Raw genomic sequence first — 17,772 nt, forward strand, 5'->3', positions numbered from 1 at the left:
AATTCTTAAAAACACAATAAGACGTCATACGATAACAATACCAATAAAAATCAGAAAAAGTTACAATTCTGAGAAAAAGCCTAAATTATTAAAAAAGTATTGAATTCTGAGAAAAAAATTAACATTTTAAAGGAAAATTCTACAAAAATAAGATGTTGCAAGTCAGAGAAGAAAATAATACTAATAAAAATAAAAATGTCAAAATTCTGAAACATTAGAATTTTTAGGAAAAAAGATCAGAAAAGTTTAGAATTCTAATCTAATCTGTACCTTTGTATGAGTTTAAAGGTTCAGCGGCTACATCCAGCATATCTCTGTACTCTGTATGGAGTGTGTGTGTGTGTGTCAGTGTTAATTTTGTTGACGAATCATTTTCGTCATAGTTTTCGTTAACGACCTTTTTTTGCTGATAAAAACACAAACGCACGGTGCCAAAAACGAAGAGGAAATGTTCCGACACTTTCGTCAACGAATAAAAACGAGACGAAATTATTGATGGAGACGAGATCCAATCAGAGCAAATTTTGTTTGTGGAAGGGAGGGACGAATCAGGAGACGGCAGCAGAGAGCCAATCAGAAGTGATCTCTCTGCGTAAGGACGTTACCCCACGATGCTGGAAGAAGGCGTCCTCATGCATGGTAACACAACACAGGAGAAGAACAGACACACGACACGTTTGATGTCAAGACAAACAAGACGGTTCAAACCGTGTGGAGCGACTATCAGCGGTAAAAACACAACAAACCTGAAGCGACGTTTGCAGACGAGTCATCTTAACTTCCGTTCAAAGATACACGTGACAAAATCTATAAATGAAGACACCGCTGCTGATTGTTTTACAGCATGCGACCTGTTTCTAAGTCACTGAAGTGTTTTGCTGTAGTTATGGAGGATTCATGAAGAAGGTCATGACTGAACAGTGTGTTCAGGGAGAGCAGCTCACTGTTCACTGGGTCTTTTGTGAAAAGGTCATAGTAATTAAATAAAGAGGTGTTTGTTTCAAATAACACAAGTTAAAGCTGAGCCTGTTTTTATTGCACTTCAAACCTTAATTATTTCATGAAAAAATATATATCATAGAATTTTAGTCGACTAAATCCACGGCAGATTTAGTGACTAAAATTATTTGATATTTAGTCGACTAAAACTAGACTAAAAGTTAAAACATGTTGATGACTAAAATGAGACTAAAATCAAATGACATTTTAGTCACAAGACTAAAATAAAAACTAAATCAGAAATTGCTGCCAAAATGAACACTGGTGTGTGTGTGTGTGCTGTTCTGAGACAAACATGGTGTGTGTATTATCAGCCAAACACTGTAACGTGTTCATATATTTAAAAGTTGAAGGTCATGCACATTACATGTGAGATTCAAGAAGAACATTAATGAAACTCTTCCTCTTCGTTTCCAGAAAATGCTAATGAGACATGATAATAACCAATAACCAACCAATAACCAGACATGAAGGCTGCGGCTGCTCATTCTACTGATTAGCCTGATAAAAATTTAGCACTTGAACACACCGTAAAAGATTTTATTTGACACTTGCAAGGTGAATTTATAAACATGTATATCAGCAGTTACAGCCGCCAATACACCTTTTCAATTACAGCAGCGTTTAACAGCACTGCTGTAAAGTGGCAGCCGTGACTGTTAGACGGGGATTAGGAAGTTGTCTCATTGTTGTAAAAGTGTGTGAAAATGAAGCGAGGCGGGCTCTTTAAATAACGCTGAATGGATGACGGAGGAGGTTCATCCGAGGCCTCACAGGCTGCGAGTCACATGATGCTCCGCTGTAATCTGCAATGATCTTTGAGTTGAGGCTGTTATGAAAATGTAAATACACTTTTCCTATTCCAGCCTTTGGCAAGGCCTCGGGGCTAAAGTACAGTGGCACATCACCTTCCATCACTTCTCCTCCGCTTCCCACAGGTTGTCACGATTCTTTTATATTTCATAAAGATAAACACTCCAGCATCACAATTTATGCTGTTTGAGACTCGTGTTGCAAAACGAACGCAGGTTTTTGTAGCGAGGAGCTGTGAGCGAGAGAAAGACTCTCCGGCCTCTCTAACAGGGCACACAGGGAGGCCAGTTAGCCGGCTGAATCGATATTAAAGCTTTACACCTCAGGAGCAGAGGAAGGAGGAGGAGGAAGAGGAGGAGGAGGAGGAGGAAGAGGAGGAGGTGATTCTCAGGAGCAGATCCTTTCCTTAGCTTGGATGATTTTTAAGGACTTCCCTCTGCTCTGCTGCTTGGGAAAGCACAGCAGCTGTCTGCAGCATAACCTCCTATCACACACTGAGTGTGTGTGTGAGGGGGAGAGAGAGAGAGAGAGAGAGGGGTTCTGATGAAATCTGCTCACTTCAGCGTTCGTTACCGAAGCAGAAAAGTTCTATAGAGCACCTGAAAATGGGTTTTTAAAGCTTCCTTTAACTTTCCCCACAATGTTTTATAATCACCTCGCATCAATGAAACGTATCTCTTCAGTGTCTTTTAGTGAAAAGCTCTTCCTCAACAATTCACTTCAGAGTATTTGTTTCCGGCCTGTGATTTATTGGATTTGGCTTCTCATCTGTCGTGAGCTCTGATTGGCTGGAATCCTGGAGGTCAGAGTACAAGAACAGCCCATTGTTTGGGACACTTTTGAACAAATCACCTGTTTCTGTTCAGTACAGTTTCTTTACCTGCTGCACAAGGCACTTCTACACCATACGTGGGATGGAGATTGTTGCGTCACCTTGAGTCGTCACATGCACAGTGACGACAGTTCTCATCCACTCATCCATCAGCAGTGAGCATGTCTTTATACAAACTGGTACCCCAACAGAGGGGTGCCTAAAACCAGTGCAGTTCTGCAGGCTTTATACTCTTCTACCCTCTGCTTGTTTCCTGTCTTAGTTCCCTTAAGCAAGCAAAAGACAAATGGAACTTGGCCTGGGAGCTGTTTAACATAGCAGCGCTGCCTTGCCACGGGCACTCCTCCTCAGGGATCACCTCTTGCGTCTTAAGTGCGGCTCCATTACACTCAGAACTCTAGTGGCAGACGGGCTTTGTGTTTCTTCTGCAACAATGCACCATGGGAAATCAAGTGACGACCAGGCACAAGCACACAAACTATATTTCAGTGACGCACACCTGGTGGATCTTGCAGGAACTCACATGACTAAGATCCCAACCAGAATAGTAGCAGAACTGAAGTGGCGAACTGTCTTCAAAAAACACTCCTCGAGTCCAGCTGCCTCGAATTAAAGGTCAATTGTTAAATTCCTAAATTCATACCTCTCTACAACCACTGTGTTCAGTTTTAGACTCTAAAAGCTACTTGGTTAGGTTTAGACATAGATCTTGGTTCTGTTTAAACACAGTATTTCATGACATTAAACACATTTTATGAAGCAAAGTTACTAATACGAGGTGCAAAACCCTAATAAATACATGTAACGTATATGACCAGAGGGGGCTCCAGACCTATATGGAAGGGTCATAACGGTCACAAAGATGTTGCTTTTCTTTGAAGAAAATAGAGACGTGCAACTTTGTCAGGATGGAAGAAATCATGAAACCCTAAAACAGGAGACCTGCCTCAAACTACACCAAGTGGCTCCAGACTGAAACACAGGACAACCTGTTAAATGCTGTGATCTGTATTTATGCAGATGGCCGACCCATTTACAGCCTCGCACAATCATCCCTTTTTCTATCCTAGTGATTCCTTGAGAGTGTATAATTGGTCCATTTGTCACTTTTCCGTGCTGCTGCCTGTCACAGCACTTTTCCATGAGGTTGAACATGCAGTTCATCAGCGTGTCTCAGAAACATCTTCTCCATAGCTGCATTTTATTTCTTCCATGAAAGAACTCAGACTCCAACATCAGGACGTGCACAGAAGGGGCAACCTGTGAGTTCCTGCAGTGTAAAAACACCCGCTGTAATGTTGCCAGGCAACCGTCAGACCCCGACTCCTGCAGTTCTCTTTTAATCTGTGGAGTTTTCGGAGGCGCCGCATTATCTTCCAACAAGTGAAAAGGGGAAGAACATGTGCTCCATGATAATGAACAGAATCATTAACAAAAAAAAAATGAGCACCCCGAGGGTTTTGTCGCATGTTGGGTCACAAAAAGTCGATGATCATAATGACCATCTCCGTCAGCTATTCCCGAGGTGGAGGCGTGTGCTGCAGCGGTGTCAAATGAAGGATAGGTGGCAGACTGTTTTTAAAAGTGATCTCTGATGTTTCAATGACACGGACATAAGCTGATGATTAGAATTCCAAACAAACACTTTTTCAGATTTATGTTGCATCTAAATGTGACAGCCAGGACCGCACACACACACACACACACCAGCAGTCACTGCCACATGCATTTCATGTAGCTTCCAGTGGTAATGTAGCAGAATGCATTGTGGGTACATGCCCTCCACCCATGTCATTTCCACACCAAGCAAATTATTCTAATACAGGGCGTGAAATTATCCCTTTAGGGAGAGACTGCATGTACTCAATCAACCTTGCTAAGACAGCAGAGAGGCTGCCTGACCCTTTCTGTGTGTGTGTGTGTGAGTGTGTGTGTGTGTGTGTGTGTGTGTGTGTGTGTGTCCCTGCGGTTTTCTCTTCTAGCCTCCTCATCCATCCATACCAACCATCAAACAAAATACACATCAAGCTGAGATGCTTCTCTTTGGACGGCTTTTGGCTTTTTGGAAAGCTTCAGTCGTTAAAGGGCTAATCCAACATTTTTCTACTGTGCATCCTTGAAGTTATAAGACTACCAGGGGATGTAGGAGAAGTTTAGATATCCTGACTTTTATTTTTTAATATGGGACAAAATTCTGTGTTTATTTTCACCAAAATGAGACATGTTGGCACTGATGAGGCTTGTCACTTGGCAGCCATGTTGGTACGAATATGCTTCTTCTCTGAAGGCTCTTTTGCACTTCTACCACATAGAGCTCCTGTATCTACGTGTCATCTTGGGGTCATCCCGCAAAAAAAAATGTCGGAGGAGTTTCTCGCAGATGGAAGCTTATTTCAATGGCACGGTTCTGTCACAGTTCGATCTTGTTGGTGCAATTTGACGCATCTTGGGCGTGACTGAGCACCAAAACAGAACAGGTGTGTATTTCTTGCAGAGTGGAACTTCAGGTTGCTTCTGACCTGAGAAATTGCCTAGAGTGGTAGCAATAATGCTAGCAATGGAGGTGCCCACTCAGAGCTGTAAAAACTCACCCCAGATGGGACTCGAACCCACAATTCCTGGCTTAGGAGGCCAGTGGCTTATCCATTAGGCCACTGGGGCTTCTTAATGAAACACAGAATCAATGTTTGAATACGTGCAGACGTAAAACAGACGTTCTTCATGTTACCAATGTATAAATCTACCTGACTTCAAGCCACGTGTTCCGATCAGCCTCAGTTTTACCCAGCACTGAGTATCTGACCGCTGCTTCATCACCTCCTGTACCTGCCCATTACAGTCCTTTTTTGTCAGTCCTTTGCTAAATAATGGGCAAATTATAAAGCATAGCGTCACAATGTTTGTCAGTTTGAGAATCAGCTTCTGTCAGCTAGTTATGCGTCAGTAATGAGGCTTCCGTGGCGATGCTTTATGTTCTTTCTTTATATGTCACTTCAGCTCCATCTTATTATTTGTCAGTCACAGGCCCCATAATGTCACCTCGCATACCAATTCAGGTCTCCTCATGCTCCCTCTGCTAAGAAATGGACCGAATCACTCCTTTTTGAAAATAGCAGCACTTTTCTCTGCGCTCTTGCCTAGATTATTTCCTGCTTCTAACAATAGTGCACATTGTTCCAAGAAAATGGGAAGTGTGGGTGATAATGGCAGAACTGGAGAGCACATGCTACCAGTAACTATGGGGAGAAGTGACTATGCAGAGTGATTTAATGGACGACCATTTGTGGCACGCCGCAGAAAGCCCATTTGCTTCTTTAGCTTCCATGTGGCAGGCAAATCAGAATGAATAACAGGAGATTGGCACAGTTTGACCCGCTCATTCACGGGGCTGGACGAAGTCTCACTTCCTCTGAATTCACCTTGTTTCATATTCAGGCTCATGGAAACTTCAGAAATATTTTAATAGCACATCAATATCAGACTTTCATGTGAAGGGATTTAGAAGTTTCCTTCATGGACCCTGGAGCTTCGGTCTGAACTACAAATTGTTCTGGTTCTTCTGAATTTTCACACTTGTCGTGAATTTCATTGTCGCCACAAATAGCGCAGAAGGGGGGGGGGGTCAATATGACAGACGGAATGATCAGACCTATTTGGAATGCCACACACACACATTCCCGGTGTCAGCGTTGCACGCGATGGCTACCAGGTTGTTGTAATTATTGTTAAACTCCAGAAAGCTAAATTGATGTCAGCCCCTGTTCTCACTGTATAATTAAAGAGTGAAAAGGTCAAACAGCCGCCATGCCACATCAGCACTGTGAAGTTTCACTCATTAACAAACCTCTTTGTGCGCTCAAGCATTTTAACTGTGAACCTTTATGTCATGTTGTGTGTCGTCAACACACCCAGCTGGTCCTCGTGTGTGTGTGTGTGTGTGTGTGTGTGTGTTTAAAATGTCTTCCTATTAACTGTGGATCAGGCTGCAGTTGTGCAAAGTCTCACAAAACTGTGATGAGGTAAGTGTAGAGCTTGGTGGATCTTAGCTTATGAACACAAGTTGGTTGTGTGTTGGTTACCATGGTTACAACTGTTGCACCCCTCACTGCACTATACAGCAGTTTGAGCCTGAAAAGGTGTGAGTAGCTGGGTTTTTGGCAGCCTGTGTTTATGTGCATTACATCTGAAAAGAGAGACATGAAGGCTGAAATTTAAAGAAAGAAAAATCAATCTTTGGGAATAAAAAAGTTTTTGAAGCTTGCCTGAGGTGGATTTTGGCAGAAAAACAGAAGATGTGTTGTGTATATGGACTCAGGTTTGTCTCTGTTTGTGCGCTGCCTCCCGCTGGGAGTGGCTGGGCGTGGTTTCCTCCAAGACTCTGCTCCCAGTGTCTCCTCTCTTCCAGCCAGTAGCTGCTGGCCAACCAGACACTCAACCACGGTTTCACCTGAAGGACTATTGACTTCCTCCACCTTTGGATAATTAAAGAAACCCTTAACCTCATCCCTGTCTGTCTGTGGTGTGTGTGTGGGTCGTGCTAAACCTAACCTAACCTAAACATAACCAGATAAAAACTGTGCTGGTCTATTTCAAAAAGGAGGTTGGAGGACCCACATGCAGACAACACAGAAGTCCAACATTACAAAAATAACTGAAAACATCTACACTTAAAAAACTGGAAATGAAACTAGGAATCAACGCAAAAACTAACAAACCAGAAATAACAAACGCTGAGAAAACACTGGAGAGAAGAGAACCATGTGACGCACAATACAGCAACACAAACAAACTGACAAAGGTGAAGCACATGGTTAAAATAAAAAGCTGAAGCCAGCCTGTTAGTGTGTAGTGTGTCCTCAACCACCCCAGCAGCCGTGAGGGGCACTGATCCTTTCAGACATGTTAGCAGCCTGGACCTCCAGAGGAAAGCCGTGTAGTGGTAGATGAAGCCATCAGAAGTGATGGCAACATACGGAAGAAGGAACATGAGAATACCACGGGCTTAAAGAAGAGCTAGAAACGATGTGGAAGGTGAAGGTTCTTTGCCTCTGGAAGGGTTAATGGGGTAAACAGATGATGATTATATCACCTGTGATGGAATTTTTACTGTTAGCGGAGTGAAAGCAGCACGTTACACAGTCAACCTCTGACAGAACATTTCACTTCACACTCTCATCTTCATTTCAAAGAGATAAGCCGGTGACATGATGAGTGGGCTTTAAAAGGTGGTGTTGACACTGTAGCTAGATAGACACACACTTCATTACAGCACTTAAAAGATCAACTGTGAGCGAGACGCCGGCAGGAAAATATGAGAGGATACAGAAGCAGATTGTTCATGAAAACAGTCAGAGTGTACGGGAAGCTTCTGAGAGGAGGCAGCTGAATCCACACCGCAGCGGTCTGTGCTCTGCCCGGCCCTCTTCCCCCTGTTCACACGTGACTGTTCTGCTGTTCATTCCACAAGCAATGGTTGTGAAGTCTACAGACAATGAGACTCACTACAGAGAGGAGATCCGGCACCTGACAGGACAACAACCTCGTCCTGAACACGAGCAAGACCAAGGGGGTCATTGTGGACTTCAAGAGATCCAGGAGGATGGAACACACCTCTCTCCTCATTCATGGGGGGGAGGTGGAGCGGGTGGACATCCACATCACATCTGACCTCACTTGGTCCATGCACACGTCCCACCTGGTGAAGAAGGCTCTTCTTCCTCAGGAAGCTCTCCCCTCAGCTTCTCTGTCTGAGTCTGAGTGCAGCAGGGTGGTACAGGAGCTGCACTGCACAGGACAGGAGGGACTCGGCCGGGTGGTCAAACCGGCTCAGGGGGGGATTGTGGGGAGTCCTCGGTCTGTGTCATCACGGCCATTCGATTTCCAGTTTGAAATAGAAAAATGAAAAACCGAAACTGACTTTTTTTTTCGTTTTCCGATTTTAAAACGGAAAACAGACATTGACTCGTTACTGATTTTTGTTTTAATATTAAAAAACGTGAAAGCTAGGTTTAGCAGATGGACTGATTTCAGTCACCAGTCACGTCATTCAGAGTCTATAGTCGGCTGTGGCTGTAATGTGTTAATAGCCTCCTCTGGTGGTAGCGAATTGGAATTTCACCAATCAGCGCATCTGCCAAGCAGTCGGCCAGCCTTCCCATTCCTTCTTCTTCTACGGCCGAGCCCCCGCCAAGCAGTCTGATCATTTAAAATGACCTACAGAAAGATCAGGAATGAAAAAGGGGCCGTTATCTTAATTGCCATTTCATGTTTTCTAATATTTAAACAAAAAATTCGGGTAACGAGTCAATGTCCGATTTTCGTTTTTTGACTTCAAACAGACAGACGGACACTCACACTGCATATGTGGTACATTCATGCCGGTCACCTTGTGATTGTTCCTCTGTATTATTATATTCATATGTATTTAGATATAAGATTTAAGTGTGCCTTTTACACACTATGTGTCTTACTGTGTGGCATGCGTAATCATACATTTAATAATCAATAAAATAAAATGGTGGGAAGGGAGAGATGCACAAAACCAGGTCATTATTTGAAACATAACCAGCTAGACTCTCGCTCTGTGCAGGTCTGTGATGCTGTTTGAAAGAGAAAATATAAAGACATTATGTCACAAATAGTGACGTCAGTTTAACACATAATTCTCCCAACATCTGTGTTTTTATTGTATTTTATTTTTTAAACCACAGCATGTTGTGGCTCCAGCGGTCGGACAATGTGACCAAACAACAGGAACTTTTCCATCAGCCCTCCTGTCGGCTCCTGGTGGAATCCTCTTGCGTTAGTTCCGGTGGGGGCTGGCACCTCATCAAAACTTGCTGGACACACCGGCGCCAAATCAGTTTTAGGTTGGATAAGTCCTGTCCTCAAGGGGCTCCAAATCCACTGAGTCATATCTCTTGTTTGGATTGCAAGGCTGCCTCAGACGCCACAGGGACTAACTGGAGACCGGGTTTGTCACAGCTGTGCTCCAGCATGATGACCTTGGTGTCAGAGGGAATTTATCCATTTTTTTATCTTGAACTCTATTTATTACTCATTATTTGAAAGATCCCAACCTTTTTTTATTTTTTTATTTTACAAACTCCTTCTCAACCGTTTGAGCTCAGGAATCCTCTGAAGACCCAGAAAAATACCGGGAGGGACATCAAAGTACATATTGTTGGCAACTACAACATTGTTTTGTACAAAAAAAAATGCAATAAAACGTTAATGACCTCTGTAGGGAAATCACACAAAGACAAATTCATAAGAAGAAAACCTGGCTAAACTTCACTGGGAGCTTTACAGCTGGCCGGCATCGAGCAGCACAGGACGCCAGCAGCCGCAGAAAAAGCTGCCTCCTGGTTTGAGTTATCCATTTTTAAATCCACGCTGCCACCAGAAGTGGGACACGATCTAAAAAATCACTCACTTATTTCGAACTTCGCTTCCTGGCTCCTGATGTGATGTCACCTGTGTCCTGTTGTTTTTCCTGTAGTTAGCCTCTGTATGTTACCTTCTGTCTGGGCTGGTTCCTCTTTGTACACCAGCGTCCGATCATTGCGGCAGCCATCTTTTTCTCAGACATGTCTCGATATTACAGGGTAACGGGGGGCTGGAGCATATCCCAGCTGTTATTAAGTGTGCCAGGTCTGAACCGGGCACCACTGGGTTAGGTCAGTGATTATATTTAGTAATAAAACCAATCAGTCTTTGACATGCAGTATGTAGATGTGACCACAGGGGGGCGCCACTACAAACAGCGTATCTTCAGCATACATTGACCGAGTTCAGCCATTCTAAAACAAAATGTTCAGGCTCATAGAGGACATTCCGGGTCAAGTTTCTTTTTTAAATTCATCAAAATTTCGCGTTTTTTAAATTTTATTGTCAACGCTGTTGTCGTTGTATTCAGTGCACCCCGACTTACTTTGTTTTTGTTTACTCTATGAATAAAAACCAGAAACTATGCTACCTAAGCACAGGCCCATGTAAAGGGTTAATAGGGCCACTAGGTTGTCAACTGTAATAAAACACATGCAGAATGTGACCCAAAAAAACCCCAAAAGTTTCTCGTTTTTTTCCCGCCGTGCATTAATATATAGGGAATCAGAATCAGAATCTGAGGCCTCTGTGCTCACTGAATCTTCTGGAGCAGGGAGATCCAAGGTTTCCAGTGCATACGGAATCTCAGAGTCATAATTCTAAAAGACTGTCACACCCCCCATTTTTTTATTACAGTGGCCTTTTATCTCCTTCCACACCGACACACACAGACAAAGTGTGAGTTAGCTTCAATGTTTTGTGGAATCATCATCGTCACACCATGAAAACACATCAACAAATATCTGCGTCGCTCATATCTATATATCTATAGAGGTAGATTTATCCAGCATTATTCAACATGAATACGTTCCTATTGTTCCTCATTGATCATAGGCAGTCTAAAGCACTCTTTGCTGCTAGTTAAGCCCCTCGGAGCTGCCCCTGCTCCGACCTCTTCACCCCCCAAGCCTGAACCTCTGAGTGCCAAAACACACTGGTGGAAATGCTGCAGTTCATTCAGGGTGAGACTTCAGAATTCTGACAAGAACCAAAACTCCTCTGATGCTGAAGTCCAAACCACTATAACTTTATTTTATTTTATTTTCTGTTTATAGGTGTGGTCTGCAAAACAATGAGTCTGTAGTTTGACCTTATTGGCACCGTCTCTGTATCTGTAAGTGGACTTTATGACTGAAACTTCATGGGGAGGTTCCTACTGTAGCTTTGCAGCACAAAAGTAGGTCATTATTGACTCTGCCAGGGGAGCCAGATGGTCCTTCTTTTATCCAGGTGAGTCAACACGGAGCTCTGACGACATCAACAGTCCTATAATCATGTCTTTGTACTCAGAAAATGTTCTTGGGAATATTCAGTGTTTCTCTCAGGAGGTCTAACTCAGACTCATTCACAGCGAGCCGGCGCCGTCATGTCATTAAAGCCTGTGTGAATATTACAGGTCAGTGGATAGGAGCCACAAATGAAGGGTTTTTATCTCCCCAGCAGATTCGTCCAGTTCTTCCAATTGCTACATTTCAAAACTAGCTCCTCATTGTTTACACTGTGCTGCCTCTGATAAATATGCTGCGGTACACAAAGAGGATGTTGTTGAAATATTAATATGATTAAATATTACCACCTCCATTTAGCCAAAATTCACTCACAGGTGCCGGCTCCTGGCTCACAGCGGCACCTCATCCATAGCATGATCCGGGGATAGTTACACAGGTCCACACCAGAGGTTCGTGATGTGCTCCTCGGCAGCTTTAGAGACACTTCAAATGACAGGTGTCAGGGTGGTGTTCTTCTGCTGTTGCCATGGTAACCAAGAAAAGAGCAGAGTAGCAGAGTTTTTCTTTTTCCATTAAAGTGCAGTTATATCTCTCATAGTTATTGAATCTGTGTTATATTTTTCTGGAGCTCCATCTTTTTGATCATATGTAACAAAGACGTGCTGTGATTTATTTAAAGGATAAATACAGGCACATTTTTTCCATTGACTCATTTCGTGTGTTGTGTCCAATTTACAATATTTAATCTAAAAAAGGTGCCGTTGATGGGTGCAGATGTTCCCGTGATAATTACAGTTATCCAGCTCGTAATTAAAGTGATGATCACTTTTTTATCAGTGCTAGCATTCGTATTTATTTCTGACCTTTTCCTCTTTATCTTGTTCCCACTGCTCTTTGCTGCTTTACATCATGCTGTCAGGTGTTATGATCATAAGCCGATGTTGTTTCTCTCCTCTCAGCTTTGTAGGAGATGTGGTGGAGGAGGTGGAGGAGGCGGAGAGCTGAGATAAGGAAACTAACCTGTTGTGTCCTTTTACCTGCTGTGTTGTGAGGACAGCCATCACTGCAATGAAAGTTTAACTCTAAAATCTGTCAGAGATGAGAGCTGGCTGCACACAGGGAGGCGGAGGAGCCAAGGACTGCAGGCCGAGCCAGCCGCAGGACGTGCCAGCCCACTGGTCCAGCCAGTAACACTCTGATTCTCCTGTCAGGAGGGCAGGTTCTGCTCACTCCCTGCTCCACAGTACCTCACACTGTGCCGGTCTGCTTTGTTGTTTTTATCCTATCTGGGTTTTTACTTTAAGCAGTGATGACACCGTTCTGGAAGCTGGTACTAGAAGTTTACAGAAGTTGAAGTGGTGCACACGCACACACACACACACACACAGACACACACACACACACACAGACACACAGACACACACACACAAAGCTGGAGGTAATGAACGTATTCAAAATTCAAAGAAGTAAACAGCAGAAGCTTCATACTGCAGCGTGGAACCCAGCTGTTGACTAGACGCTGATGTTCGGATCCAGTATGTGCACAGGTTCTGGGGTCTCTTGTTTGGTTTGATCAGTCAGCAGTAAGGCAGGGCTGCGTGCAGCTCGCTACATCACCACAGGACTGCCCCAAGGCTTGATGCCATGTTTGCTGCCTTAATGAGCCAAATATCTGCCCACATGGCTTCTTCTATCGTTTCTACGCAGATGATTCCCAGCTCTATCCGCCATTCCTGCCACAGTTTTGGCACGGACCTCCACATGGATACATCACCTCTAACTAAATCTCTAAACTCAAACTGACTCCTCATCTCTGATCCGACCGAGCGTGTGAGCAGCTTCAAATCAAATCAAATTGAAGAACTTTATTTGTCATGAGCAGGATGAGCAGAGGGTGGGAGGGATGAGAGTAGGGAGTTGAGGAGCAGAACAGCTCTGGGAATGAAGGTTGTCCCTCTCCTCTGAGTCCTGCATAGGGACCTAAGGGGAGCCATACAAGCTGGGATCCTGTTCAGTCATCTGAGTGGAAGTCCGGTGATTTTGGAGCAGACCTTGACTGCGCTCTGCAAACGGTTCCTGTTGTGTAGAGAGATAGAATGCAGCCGGCAGGTTATAGAGAACGTCCCGACACTCTCTGTGAAGGAGTGATAGAACGTCCTCAGTGTGCTGCTGCTGACCCCAAAGGAGTAGGTACTGCTGGCACCTCCTGAGGATCCTCTCTGTTGTTCAGTACTAGGAAGCTATCCAACTGAACTGCCTAATTTTCCAAGATGGCTGCACCAACAGATGCACAACTGTCATCCTGTCATACGTTAGCCTTCACCTGGTGGCACTCCTGGCCCTCAGGAGATGGAAGGAGGCAGTGCCAGCTTATCATTGCTCCATTTCATCGCTGGCAGTGTCTGGCCGGCCCTGATGAGTGGCCGTCCTCATTAGGATAGCTGCACTTCTTGGTGGTTGTTAACGCCACAGGAGCGTTTCCCACGATTCACCACTCAAAAATCTTTTACCTGCCTCTCCTCTGTTTAACGAACTGGAATGCTTGTCCGCCTGTTTAAAAGCAAAAAATAAATAAATTAGAACAAGCGAGGTGTTTCAGATAAAATAATAAGATCCTGAGACACACACGAGTGCTGGGGTCCTACTTGACTGCTCATAATAATTCTACCTCTGTCTTAGTGGGATAAACAAACAGGCTCCTGTGGAGGAGCCATGCAGTCAGTTAATTAAAACATCACCCAGCTTCGCATCTCTTTATCTGTGTTGTGGTTCTTGTCGGGCCGTCCGGAGTTCCCTTTGAGGTCAGAGCAATTCTAGCAGGCGGTGTAACACTCACATGCGCTGTCTGTCACTGCAAAGGCATCCTCACACATGGATCAGACCACGAGGCCAACATGCGCAGGTGTCCTCATACTCTTCTCTACGTTAGTACTCAAAACTATACACAAACAGCTAGCTTCCATCGCTCCCATGTTGTCATTTAATTACAGACCTGGTTGTGTTTGGATGGAAGACATGTGGCTCAACAGCCTGCGGGGACGTCCACCAGCATCCAGCTGGGACAAGATGTCTCTCCATCAACAGCCTGAGGCCAGATTCAGCATCCAGCAGCATCCAGCAAGTGCTGCTGGGTCCAAGTCGGCCACTTGGAGACGATGTCCCCTGCCATCAAACACCACCTGTGTGCTGCTGACGCTGGCATTTTCTCATCAGGGAGTGATGTTACTGAAGGTTTATGTTGCTAATGACAGCTCTTATCTAAGGTGTGATGCATACTGCTGATACCTCCTTTAATCATCCAAATATCTGCTTTATTGTAACAGTGGTCAAGCAGCATTAAACAGTTTCATATAACAGACGCAATCGGCTTGTGTGTCGGCAGAATGTGACAAAATGGAGCACTTAACAAAGCAGCACGTCATTTAAATGGAGGGGAAGCGTTCCTGCAGCAGGAGGCGGCAGCAGCAGCTTAAACAAAAGAGGCCAACGCACAAAGAAGAGTGTGACATTAATCATCAGCACTGAGATAACACCACAATATCAGCAATCACCTGCTGGCTGCTCCGCTGTGAGGGACTTTATTTTATTGTACTCGCTTATTTAATTATAACAGCACAGCCTATATATGTATTTTAAACTGGCATCTGGGCATAAAGCCTAATCTGCTGTAATCACAATGGGAAATATATGGCCAGTCCTCCAGTGCTTAATCACAATCATTTTATTTTCATGTCTGAGCCTTTACCTACCCTGTCCGTAGGGGGTGCTATTGAGACAGTATGAAGTATTTTTCCTAACTGTCCCTCCTGCCCGGCTAGCTCAGTCGGTAGAGCATGAGACTCTTAATCTCAGGGTCGTGGGTTCGAGCCCCACGTTGGGCGAAAAGTTTTTGTCAGTTTCTTCCTCTCAACCATCAGAATAGAAACCTTATTGTCATTTTACAAGAATTCAATGGAATTCAATGTAGTTCCCACCACGCCATCTCCCTCCCCAGAATTGCACAGCATCCTTTTCGTCTGCACATATTGCCACCAATGTTTTCCTTTTCTTTTATTTACAGAATATTTTTGACTTATTTATTTATTATCTACTACTCATGCTTTATTCTTTATGGTATTGCCCTCCTGCCTTGTTGCTTTCTCAGATGACCCCTTACTCAATATTGCACATATGACAATAAACACTCACAATCAACACTATTAGTCAAAGTTAAAATCCAAACCTGAGGAGGTGTAAATAATTATTTTAGCTGTTTAGCTCCTGTCACTGCTGTTCATAGCAGAGACTACTTGCACTGGCCTGAATAGGAAGTGGGGCAGCTCACCTAAACCAGCTGTTAGTACCATGTTTCTCTTCTTTCTCGCCCCCTGCTGGCTATAAGAGGTATTTTTTTCTTATGAGTTTTGTGGTTTTTCTTTAAACCTGAGCAATCCAATAAGGTGGGGCCTAAGGCCACAGCAGCAGGACTGTTTTTATTTCAATTCTAACACTTTATATTTGCCTCTATTTGCCACAATAAATCCATTTAGCAGAATTGTTTTTGTGAGCACCCTCTAGAAAAATGGCAGCAAACCAAGGACCATGGTCTCGATAGTAAGTGCAGACTGTCTGTATAAGGGTGAAGAGTTTTAACAATGCAGCTGCCAACATAAGAGGATAATTATGCTTTGTTACAGGTGGTTTTGACCTTCATTGCTTTGATGCCTTTAAGATGTGGAAACATGATGAAATCACTACACAAAGTCAAACAGGACGCCTTATTATTCATTATTATCTGCACCAATTTATGTGGAGGTCACACTACAGTGAGTACACCTAAATGCTAATAACTGTGTGTGTGCACATAACTAAAGTGGGTCAAAGTTACACAGGAAGTGGGTCTGCCAGCTGTGAGGAATGGAGACTTTCTGGCTAATAAGGACTGAACAAATGAATATCAAGTGTTCTGCTCTGACAGACGTCAGACATTAGAAGACACCGGGATCCATGGTTCTGTTCTCGTGGACCAAACCATCCTCCAACCATTACAGAGGGACAGCAGTTGGCTTTGCAGCGATGGATTCGGGCCGATCCCGATCAAAGCTTCGGATCAATACACCACACATCGAGCTTCAGCAGAAAGCTGAATAATCCCAAGTTTAGAACAATCCTCCCTCAAGGGTGTTGCTCAAAAGTATCCAAAAAACACTTTGTGTTTCCGTCAGCCAATAAAGCTGCATGACACAATTCTTAGATTTGGTGGATTTAAAGTGAGACACAGACGACCAGATGGCAGCAAAGTGCTGGCTAATATTTACACTTTCCACTTGAACAGGAAAAACAAAGTATAGAGTCTAAAGCCCGAGGCTGACTCACTGTGAGAGCAGCACAAATCTGACGTACAACTTAAGGTGCTTTTGTATTTGTTGTGTAAAAGTGGAACATCTTTAGGGCTTTGTGGTTCAGGAACGCAAGTCAGTAATCCTGAGGCTTCTCTCAGGGCGGGAGACAAATGTTCTGCTGTTTAGCGATGGCTAAAGATCCTGTCCGTGCTTTCATTTGCAGGTTTTAGGCATTGGTTCGGACTTTTTTCCATTTTTTTCAGATTTTGTTTCTTTATTTTTTCCTCAGAATTCTGGGATTTTTCTTTGTTTCAGTTATTTTTTCTATAAATGTCTGACTTCTTCTTTTTTTAAATGTTGAGGTGGAGCTGATGGCTCTTGCGGCACGCCGCCGCCTTCGCTGGTTGAATTCCATTAAACGTCCCTGCTGCTCCAGTTGTTAACGTCTGTGACAGCAGCCCATTCATGACACGTTCTTCCTGGAAAAGTCTCGGCCTTCTCACGCAGCACTGTAACATCCATTCAAAGTGGTGACATTTTGGAGCCGCAGTGCTGCCTCACACAGATCAAGCCATCAATTCACAGTGAGCTCAGGGGGGGGCGCTCCGGGCTGTCAAAGTTAGGCCGAAGTCTGCCTTTAAACCTGTGGCACACAGCGTGCAGCTGCAGCGGTCCTGCAGTGTGTGGAGGTTTGATAAAGACGGCAGCCTATAGGGAGCACCGCTGAGACCAGGCAGAGCCAGATGGCAGAGGACCAAGAGTCCCTCAGCCCCGCAGGAAGGAGTCCACATACAGGAAGTGTGCAGCGCAGTGTGGCTCTCAGTCCCTGAATATGGATCCGATCTGCAGCAAGAACAAAGAACACATTTAAATATATTTGACTGAACACATGGGAGTAATTGTTTACATTAGATCACAGTGAATGAGTAATACAAGCATGTGTTAATGTGAGTCATTATTCCATACATGG

The 17,772-nt window shown here is 44.0% G+C and overlaps 2 non-coding genes across 2 annotated transcripts; one reads left to right on the plus strand and one right to left on the minus strand.

Moving 5' to 3' along the window:
* Window positions 1–5,232: 5,232 nt before the first annotated feature.
* trnar-ccu (transfer RNA arginine (anticodon CCU)) lies at window positions 5,233–5,305 on the minus strand. The gene has a single exon. It is a non-coding gene; the product is annotated as a tRNA-Arg (tRNA).
* A 9,984-nt stretch (window positions 5,306–15,289) lies between these two features.
* trnak-cuu (transfer RNA lysine (anticodon CUU)) lies at window positions 15,290–15,362 on the plus strand. The gene has a single exon. It is a non-coding gene; the product is annotated as a tRNA-Lys (tRNA).
* The last annotated feature ends 2,410 nt before the right edge of the window (window positions 15,363–17,772 follow it).

This window comes from Parambassis ranga, chromosome 20, assembly GCF_900634625.1.
Source record: "Parambassis ranga chromosome 20, fParRan2.1, whole genome shotgun sequence".
Taxonomy (NCBI): Eukaryota; Metazoa; Chordata; class Actinopteri; family Ambassidae; genus Parambassis; species Parambassis ranga.